Below are 7,500 nucleotides of genomic sequence, written 5' to 3' on the forward strand. Positions count from 1 at the left end.
CATAGTATTTAATGTGTATACCCCTGAAATCCTATGCAATTACCATAATAATTTTATCCCAGTCAAAGTGCCTCTTGCCCGGCATAGTATTTAATGTGTGTAGCCCTGAAATCCTATGCATTACCCACAAAATTGTATCCCAGTCAAGTGCCTCTAGCCCGGCATAGATTAATGTGTCATAGTGCCTCTTGCCCAAAGCATAGGTATTTAATGTTGTTACCCTGAATCCTATGCAATTACACATATAAGTTGTATCCAGTCAAAGTGCCCTCTTAGCCCGGCATAGTATTTAATGTGTAGTAGCCTCATGAAATCCTATGCAACTTACCACTAAATTGTACTCCCAGTCCAAAGTGCCTCTAAGCCCCGGACATAGGTATTTAATGTGTGTAGACCCCTGAAATCCCTATGCAATTACCCATAATAATGTTATCCCAGTCAAAGTGCCCTCTTGCCCGGCATAGTATTTAATGTGTATACCCCTGAAATCCTATGCAATTACCATAATATTTTATCCCAGTCAAAGTGCCTCTTGCCAGGCATAGTATTAATGTGTATACCCCTGAAATCCTATGCAATTACCATCATAATTTATCCCAGTCAAAGTGCCTCTTGCCCGGCATAGTATTTAATGTGTATACCCCTGAAATCCTATGCAATTACCATAATAATTTTATCCAGTCAAAGTGCCTCTAGCCCGGCATAGTATTTAATGTGTATACCCCTGAAATCCTATGCAATTACCATAATAATTTTATCCCAGTCAAAGTGCCTCTTGCCCGGCATAGTATTTAATGTGTATACCCCTGAAATCCTATGCAATTACCATCATAATTTTATCCCAGCTTACCCTATCCAATGTCGCCATCATGTGGACAAATCCAGATGGTGCGGGAATTTTTAAAATTGTATCCCAGTCAAAGTGCCTCTTGCCCGGCATAGTATTTAATGTGTATACCCCTGAAATCCTATGCAATTACCATCATAATTTTATCCCAGCTTACCCTATCCAATGTCGCCATCATGTGGACAAATCCAGATGGTGCGGGAATTTTTAAAATTGTATCCCAGTCAAAGTGCCTCTTGCCCGGCATAGTATTTAATGTGTATAGCCCTGAAATCCTATGCAATTACCACTCTATGGCACTTATGGAAGTGCCAAGTGCCAAATGCCAAGTGCCAAATGCCAAGTGCCAAGTGCCAAGTGCCACAGGGCAGTGCACACCTAATGTTACCCCAGTCAGAGTGCCTCTTGCCCGGCATAGTATTTAATGTGTATACCCCTGAAATCCTATGCAATTACCACTCTATGGCACTTATGAAAGGTTTAAAGTGCCAAATGCCAAGTGCCAAATGCCAAGTGCCAAGTGCCACAGGGCTCCAGGGGGGCAGTGCACACATAATGTTACCCCGGTCAGAGTGCCTCTTGCCCGGCATAGTATTTAATGTGTGTAGCCCTTTATCCTTTAAAAATGACCCAGTCAGGGGTCTGGCACCTATGGCACTTATGAAAGGTTTAAAGTGCCAAGTGCCAAGTGCCAAGTGCCACAGGGCTCCAGGGGGGCAGTGCACACATAATGTTACCCCGGTCAGAGTGCCTCTTGCCCGGCATAGTATTTAATGTGTGTAGCCCTATTATCTTTTAAAAATGACCCAGTCAGGGGTCTGGCACCTATGGCACTTATGAAAGGTTTAAAGTGCCAAGTGCCAAGTGCCAAGTGCCACAGGGCTCCAGGGGGGCAGTGCACACATAATGTTACCCCGGTCAGAGTGCCTCTTGCCCGGCATAGTATTTAATGTGTGTAGCCTATTATCCTGTATTAAAAATGACCCAGTCAGGGGTCTGGCACCTATGGCACTTATGAAAGGTTTAAAGTGCCAAGTGCCAAGTGCCAAGTGCCACAGGGCTCCAGGGGGGCAGTGCACACATAATGTTACCCCGGTCAGAGTGCCTCTTGCCCGGCATAGTATTTAATGTGTGTAGCCTATTATCCTGTATTTAAAATGACCCAGTCAGGGGTCTGGCACCTATGGCACTTATGAAAGGTTTAAAGTGCCAAGTGCCAAGTGCCAAGTGCCACAGGGCTCCAGGGGGGCAGTGCACACCTAATGTTACCCCGGTCAGAGTGCCTCTTGCCCGGCATAGTATTTAATGTGTGTAGCCCTTTATCCTTTAAAAATGACCCAGTCAGGGGTCTGGCACCTATGGCACTTATGAAAGGTTTAAAGTGCCAAGTGCCAAGTGCCAAGTGCCACAGGGCTCCAGGGGGGCAGTGCACACCTAATGTTACCCCGGTCAGAGTGCCTCTTGCCCGGCATAGTATTTAATGTGTGTAGCCTATTATCCTGTATTTAAAATGACCCAGTCAGGGGTCTGGCACCTATGGCACTTATGAAAGGTTTAAAGTGCCAAGTGCCAAGTGCCAAGTGCCACAGGGCTCCAGGGGGGCAGTGCACACCTAATGTTACCCCGGTCAGAGTGCCTCTTGCCCGGCATAGTATTTAATGTGTGTAGCCTATTATCCTTTAAAAATGACCCAGTCAGGGGTCTGGCACCTATGGCACTTATGAAAGGTTTAAAGTGCCAAGTGCCAAGTGCCAAGTGCCACAGGGCTCCAGGGGGGCAGTGCACACATAATGTTACCCCGGTCAGAGTGCCTCTTGCCCGGCATAGTATTTAATGTGTGTAGCCCTTTATCCTTTAAAAATGACCCAGTCAGGGGTCTGGCACCTATGGCACTTATGAAAGGTTTAAAGTGCCAAGTGCCAAGTGCCAAGTGCCACAGGGCTCCAGGGGGGCAGTGCACACCTAATGTTACCCCGGTCAGAGTGCCTCTTGCCCGGCATAGTATTTAATGTGTGTAGCCCTTTATCCTTTAAAAATGACCCAGTCAGGGGTCTGGCACCTATGGCACTTATGAAAGGTTTAAAGTGCCAAGTGCCAAGTGCCAAGTGCCACAGGGCTCCAGGGGGGCAGTGCACACCTAATGTTACCCCGGTCAGAGTGCCTCTTGCCCGGCATAGTATTTAATGTGTGTAGCCTATTATCCTGTATTTAAAATGACCCAGTCAGGGGTCTGGCACCTATGGCACTTATGAAAGGTTTAAAGTGCCAAGTGCCAAGTGCCAAGTGCCACAGGGCTCCAGGGGGGCAGTGCACACCTAATGTTACCCCGGTCAGAGTGCCTCTTGCCCGGCATAGTATTTAATGTGTGTAGCCCTTTATTCTTTAAAATGACCCAGTCAGGGGTCTGGCACCTATGGCACTTATGAAAGGTTTAAAGTGCCAAGTGCCAAGTGCCAAGTGCCACAGGGCTCCAGGGGGGCAGTGCACACCTAATGTTACCCCGGTCAGAGTGCCTCTTGCCCGGCATAGTATTTAATGTGTGTAGCCCTTTATTCTTTAAAAATGACCCAGTCAGGGGTCTGGCACCTATGGCACTTATGAAAGGTTTAAAGTGCCAAGTGCCAAGTGCCAAGTGCCACAGGGCTCCAGGGGGGGGCAGTGCACACCTAATGTTACCCCGGTCAGAGTGCCTCTTGCCCGGCATATTTTTTTTTTTTTAAATAGCTTTAAAAATTACCCAGGCAGGGGTTTGGCACCTATGGCACCTGTGGCACTGCTGATGGAACTTACGACCTTCTTAGGGTTAGGGTTAGGGTTAGGGTTGGGGCGTTTGGCACTTGGTGAAGGGGCGTTTGACACTTGTGTAAGTGGCATTGTGGTATGTGGAAGTGGCATTGTGGTATGTGGAAGTGGCATTGTGGTATGTGGAAGTGGCATTGTGGTATGTGGAAGTGGTATTGTGGCATGTGGCATCTGAGCCTGTGGGCTCCAAGGGCAGTGCTCTATGAATTGAATCCCATTCAAGGTGCCTATTTTCCGGCATAACAATTCATGTCTATAGCCCTAAGCAGGGCATAGCTATGACACAGCCCCGCCCTTGCCCCGCCCGTGCCCCGCCCGTGCCCCGCTCGCGCCGCACCTGTATCCACACCTGGTGATAATTAGGCCATTGATTAGGCGACGGTTGGAAGCTAACAAACATACACACAGGAAGGCAGGAGAGAGAAGCTAGCTATGGACAGCAAACAAAAACGACATGACTGTGGACTTTGTACCAAGACGCATATTTCGCGGATAGACAAACATTTTAAGACTGTCCATGGACTTACACACGCATCTATGGAATGGAATCATGCCGTGCAATGTAGCCCGATTTCGGCTGAGACACAGCAGGCCTACCCAGGGGATTGTATGGAGCCTAACAACGGCGTTGGAAGTGAGTTGTCCGCAGAACAGCAGCTGAGTGGCGAGAGTGAGCAGTCAGCGGTGCAGTCAACCAGTCAGGCGACGGTGCAGTCAACCGGTGAACAATGCTCGGAACCGGGGGAGCAATGCAGCGTCATGTCGCCTTCCACCGATAGCGAAAGTGATGGAGGCGGCGGTGGTGTGCCGTCCACAACTGAAGGTTTGAGTGATGTCATTTTGAATGAATATGCTACCTATATTAAGGGTATTAACCCTTCAGTTAAAAGAATAGACAATAGTCACACCAGTCTGTCACGAGTACGGGAATTCCTCCGCATTATGTCCGAGGACAAATCCGATGAAGGCCTGTGTTTTCTGGACAACTACATGCGTGTGTATGAGTGGTACCGGACATGTGAAGGCCGTAGTTTGGCACCATCCACATTAAAACTATACCGATCAGATGTTAGAAGTTTCCTGAAATATCTTATTCAGTTCCGGCCGAATGGTCTGCAAGCTAAAGCCAGTGTAATTCGCAAATTGTTACTCTGCTTGGCAAAGATAGACAGGGATTCTAGGCAGAGCCTGGCAACGCACATGGCACAATTTCGCAGACGCTGCAGGGACGAGGTGCTCAGCGCTGCGGAGTTAAAACGATTTTTGGAGCTAAGCAATGCATCTATTCCTTCTGTTCTCAGCAGGCTGGAAGTCCGAGCCACCTCATCTGACAGACGCAGGTTTGCGGCTCTCATGTCCAGCCGGTTGGCGACTTTTAATGGAACTCGACGATCCCCAGTCACCATGTTCGGTGAGAGTGATTTCAATGAAATAACCAATGAAAGTGGGGTTTATCAAATGACTGTAGCAAGCCACAAAACTAACTACAGCTTCGGGGAGTGCAGAATTGTTATATCTGATGAGGAATACACTTGGCTTCAACGATTCCATCGGATCAGGCCTCATCTGAGTGGAATGACCCCAGACACAACACTCTTCTTTTTCACATGCTCTGGTAAACCATACGGTAATCTCTGTGATTGTGTGGGTAAGATTTTTGCAGAGTTTGGCATTGGAAGGAAAGTGACATTTGGTACAATTCGAAGAAGCATTGCCACATTAAACTTTAATCTTGGGTCGCTTACAGACCGTGGAACTGTGGCTGACCACATGTGTCACTCCCTGGAGACGCAGGCACGCTACTACCGTTCCCATAATTTGCCTCATAATGCAAGCCAGGCTCGGAGACTAATTGAGGGACAAATCAATCCATGAATAACTCTAAATAAATACAATATTTTTTGCAATTAATCCTTGTCTTTGTGTGTCATTTTCATTCGATTTCAATAGGAGCACCTAGTAACCCAAAAATAATACCAGGTGCACTCATTCGATTAGAATGGGAGCACCTGGTAACCCAAAAATAATACCAGGTGCACGGAGGGGAGGATGAGTACAGACATTTTATATAAAAGCTCCATAAATCCCTTAGGCCGGTGGCCACTGACTTGTGCCCGTAGTATGGTGCTCCCATATCGGGCATGGGTGTGGGCAGGCCCTTAAAAGTCATTTTCATTCGATTTCTGTAGCAGCACCTGGTAACCCAAACTAACATAAGGTGGTGTCAGTAGTGAGGATGCGGACAGACCTTTTATATAAAAGCTCCATAAATCCCTTAGGCCGGTGCCTACTGACTTGTGCCCGTAGTATGGTGCTCCCATAGCGGGCATGGGTGTCTGCAGGTCATTTAAATTCGTTTTCATTCGATTTAAATAGGGGCACCTGGTAACCCAAAAAGTGGGCACTCTGTCGTTTTTCCTGAGTAGTTCAACATAGAAAGTATTCAGACCTTATTTTTGAAAAGCTCCATAAATCCCTTAGGCCGGTGCCCACTGACTTGTGCCCATAGTATGGTGCTCCCATAGCGGGCATGGGTGTCTGCAGGTCATTTAAATTCATTTTCATTCGATTAGAATAGGAGCACCTGGTAACCCAAAAATAATACCAGGTGCACGGAGGGGAGGATGAGTACAGACATTTTATATAAAAGCTCCATAAATCCCTTAGGCCGGTGCCCACTGACTTGTGCCCATAGTATGGTGCTCCCATAGCGGGCATGGGTGTCTGCAGGTCATTTAAATTCATTTTCATTCGATTAGAATAGGAGCACCTGGTAACCCAAAAGAGGGCACTTAGCCGTTTTTCCTGAGTAGTTCAACATAGAATATTTTCGGACCTTTTTTGAAAAGCTCCATAAATCCCTCAGGCCGGCCCCCACTGACTTGTGCCCATAGTATGGTGCTCCCATAGCGGGCATGGGTGTCTGCAGGCCATTTAAAATCATTTTCATTCGATTTCAATAGCAGCACCTGGTAACCCAAAAATAATACCAGGTGCACTCATTCGATTTCAATAGGAGCACCTGGTAACCCAAAAATAATACCAGGTGCACAGAAGGGAGGATGAGTACAGACATTTTTTAAAAGCTTCATAAATCACTCAGGCCGGCCCCAACTGACTTGGGTCCGTAGTATGGTTGTTCCATATAGGGTATTGAGGTATGTAGCCTATCTAAAATCATTTAAAACCATTATAAAAATATGCACCTGGTAACCCAAAAATAATACCAGGTGCACGGCAGTGGCACTCTGTCACTTTTTCGACCAATTCCCGAAATCTTGAAATAATGATAAAACATAATTCCCGATGGGCTAGATGCCCCAAATTTTGGCTCATACCCTCTCTCGTGATGGTCAACAGTTATCCACTGTAAAAAAAATTTCGGAACCATAGGAATCTATTGTACAGGCAAGTGATTTTTTTCCCCAAAACATTAAAACACGATTTTCTATTAAAATGTTTTATAGAAAAACGGTTATAATTAGATGAAAATGTTCGTCTATTTGTACCCTTTCGTGCAAAAAAAACCTCAACCAGATTGGAGTTGTATTTTTTGTGTTATTAACGTTTTAACGGTTTTAGTGTCCACAAACTTTTGGCAAAAAATCGGAGCACATTGAAATCTATCGATTGACACGCCTTTTTTCGATAATTCGGCCTGTCCGGCGATGACACACTCCCTGGTGGGTGGACCAGACAGGTACCGGCGCGATTTGAGAAACCTGACTTTTGACAACAGGACTTCCATGTCCTAGAGAATCGGCGGTGGTGGCAAACTGCTCAGTCCGATTAGGAAACGTGAAACGGACACGTTTGAGGGATGTGAGACCCTCGGAACCATGGTCCCTTGG

Source organism: Salvelinus namaycush, unplaced genomic scaffold, assembly GCF_016432855.1.
Source record: "Salvelinus namaycush isolate Seneca unplaced genomic scaffold, SaNama_1.0 Scaffold2809, whole genome shotgun sequence".
NCBI lineage: Eukaryota > Metazoa > Chordata > Actinopteri > Salmoniformes > Salmonidae > Salvelinus > Salvelinus namaycush.